General features: G+C 60.0%; 1 protein-coding gene across 1 annotated transcript in view; it reads right to left on the bottom strand.

Annotated features, from left to right (window-relative positions):
• The window catches only part of LOC121660910 (zinc finger protein 79-like), a 2,655-nt gene extending 1,949 nt beyond the window's left edge, over window positions 1-706 (bottom strand). Inside the window, exon 1 of the mRNA XM_042020502.1 lies at window positions 611-706. The gene's annotated coding sequence lies outside the window, so the exon portion shown is untranslated. The remainder of the gene's footprint in view (window positions 1-610) is intronic.
• Between the last annotated feature and the right edge of the window lie 2,440 nt (window positions 707-3,146).

Raw genomic sequence — 3,146 nt, forward strand, 5'->3', positions numbered from 1 at the left:
CCCCCCCCCCCCAAGGGGCATTTGCGGCTCAGCTTTGGGCTCCTGCAAGCTCCGAACATCGCCTGCCCCGCAAAAAAACCCTCCCGGAGACCCCCGATGGATTTGGGGCGAGCTCCCCCTCCCCGCTCACCTCGGGATGCGGGGGGGGCGATGCTGCCGGAGCCGGGGGAGCTGCGGCCTCAGCGGGCGGGCGGGGGAACCGCGCGCTTCTGCGGCTGCTCCTCCTCCTCCTCCTCCTCCTTTTCCTGCTCCTCCTGCTCCTCCTGCTCCTCCTCCTGCTCCTCCTCCTGCTCCTGCTCCTCCTCCTGCTCCTCCTCCTGCTCCTCCTCCTGCTCCTCCTCCTCCTCCTGCTCCTCCTGCTCCTCCTGCTCCTCCTGCTCCTCCTCCTCCTCCTCCTTCTCCTCCTCCTCCTCCTCCTCCTCTCTCCTTCCTCTTCCTCCCGCTGCTCCTCCGCTCCCGCCCCGGCCCGGGCAGGTTCCGACACCCCAAAGCAGCCGCGCTGTGCCCTGGGGGGGTTCCCAAAGCGGCCCCGCCCCGCGCGGCACTGGGACCGATACTGAGAGCACCGGGAAGGAATTGGGAGCACGATCCCTCCCAGTACGGCACTTACTGGGAGCACTGGGAGGCAACAGCGACTGGCGGCGGCTGCAGCCGGTGCTGGGCGTGGCCAGGATGAGGGCGGGGTTATGCAAAATACAAGGGGAATACCGCGGTGTGATTGGTGGGCGTGGTTATGGAAATAGCGGAACGTTTCCCGCCGTGCGTCTACAGGAGGTGGGCGTGGTTATGTAAAATAGGTGGGCCCTGCTCGGTGTGGCGTGTGGGCTTATGGGCGTGGCCATGCAAATTAAGCTGGTATTGCCCAGTGGTTTGTTGTCTGGTGGGCGGGGTTATGCAAATAAGAAGGCCGGTCCGCATTTAGGTGTTGGACGTGGTGTCTGGTGTCCGGTCCCGGAGCGCGGAGCCCGGTTCGGGGGGTGTCCGGTGTCCGGTCCCGGAGCGCGGAGCCCGGTTCGGGGGGTGTCCGGTCCCGGTGCGCAGAGCTCGCTCTGGCCACTCGAGGAGGGGAAGTTTTGGGGTCCCCAGCGTCCCCTGGGGTGGGGAGGGGGGGATTTAGGGTCCCCAGGAGAGGGGGCCGTCCCCCGAGCTCCCCCCACACTTTGTGCTGTCTCCAAGAATGTCCCCAAATCTTCCCCCGTCCCGGGGGCGCGGACCCCCATCCTAATCCCGGTCCCGATCCCGATTCCGATCCCGGGAGTGGCTGACCCCGATCTCGATCCCAGGGGCGGCTGATCCCGATCCTGACCCCGATCCTGACTAAGGTTCGGACCCCAATCCCGATCCCGGGGGTGGCTGACCCCGATCCCAGGGGTGGCTGACCCTGATCCTGACCCCGATCCCGATCCTGATCCCGGTCCCGGTGCCACGTGAGCGCTGATCCCGTTAAGAGCCTTTGCCCGGGGTGGGGGGGTGACAGCCATGGCCGCCCCCCGGCGCGCACTGTCCCTGTCACCGCTGCTCCTCGGGCATCGGCCGGGACGTGGCCGTGCGGCTACCTGGGTGACGGGGGTGTCCCCAAATGTCCCCAAGGCGGGAGGGGACACGGGATGCACCCGGAGGGGATGGGGGGGACACCCCCGGATTGTCCCCAGCACGGGAGGGGGACAAGGGACAAACCGGGAGGGGATGGGGGGACACCCCAGGACTGTCCCCAACACGGGAGGGGGTCCCCGACAGGATTTTGGGGTGACCCTGATGGGATTTTGGGGTCCGCAGTTCTGGCCACCACGCAGAACCTGTCGCAGCCAGGTTTTGGGGTTCCTGGGGTGTTCCTGAGGGCTTTATGGGACCCCCCGATGAATTTTTGGGGGTTTTTGGGGTTGCATGCGGGACCTGTGCCGCAGGGGATCCCTGATGGGGTTTTTAGGGTCCCTTTCAGGATTTTGGGGTCTGCAGTCCTGGCCGCCATGCGGGACATGTCCCAGCAGGTTTGGGGGTGTTCCTGATGGGGTTTTTGGGATCCCTGACAGGATTTTGGAAATTTTGGGATCCCTGACAGGATTTTGGAGATTTTGGGATCCCTGGCAGCTTTTTGGGATCCCGAATCGCCCAAACTGGGCCAAGAGGCACTTCAGAGACAGTCAGAGAAGTGGGTATTTGCTTTATTCAGCGCCGGATACGTGGGGGATCTCTCCTCCAAAAACACACACACACACATGGCACTTCCTACAACACAATATTATGGGTGAAATTCATGAATATTCATCACATTCTTTGGGATAGGGGTGGTTATACAAATCAGTTCTTGGAAGTCATTAATATCATTAGCATATGTGTCACACATGAGTGGTGTATCCTGGTGGTCGCACTGAGGAAGGCTCCTCTTCTTCCTCGCGGGTCTTTCCAATGAAGATCCGTACTCTTCATCACAATGCACTTTTCACCTTTCTTTCTGGAGCACGGGCTGTCCTTTGTGGGGTGACTCAGCAGTTTCTGTGCTGGTTTCAAACAGATTCTTGTTCCTCTTATCTTGACAAGATTAGGGCGAGTCCTGCTTCTCCGCTTTTGTGATTAACATTTGCTGTCTCCCAATAGTTAACTGTGCTTACATGAGTTAAGTATTGATCACCCGTTTCTCAATCCCCCCTTTTTCTTTGGTTATTTGTAATTTAAAAATCTCGCATGTCTTGAAAGTAAGTACTCTTTTCTGCCTTGCTTCTGGGTTTGTGCTTTTGCCACTGAGCATAAGCACGGCGATTCCAAGTACATAACTGTCGCTGCTGGAGCTGCCCGGTCACTCGCAGTGACGGGTCTGATGCGCTCCGAAGACCAAGATGAAGCTGGTCTCGCCGCAAGAGGCAAAGCTCTCAGGGTGCTGAATGGTTTGCGCTCGCAGGCAGAGGCGAGAAGGAAGGATGGGACTCCAGTAGAGTATCCAGGGCTTTGTTGTCCTCAGGGGGAGCAGGGACCGAAGACCCCAGAAAAGGGGTTGCACAGCTTTTTAAAGGAGGGTTGGACAAAGGGCAGCAACAATCTCAGGGCCAGTCGGGAAGGAGAAGGGGAGGGTTCACAGGTGGAGTGACATACAATTAGCCAATGAGGGAAAACAAGGGGAGGGGAGAAATTCAAAGGGACCAAGGGGGTAT

Source organism: Corvus kubaryi, unplaced genomic scaffold, assembly GCF_017639235.1.
Source record: "Corvus kubaryi isolate FWS band 111438036 unplaced genomic scaffold, C.kubaryi_AGA036_p1.0 36988, whole genome shotgun sequence".
NCBI classification, from domain to species: domain Eukaryota; kingdom Metazoa; phylum Chordata; class Aves; order Passeriformes; family Corvidae; genus Corvus; species Corvus kubaryi.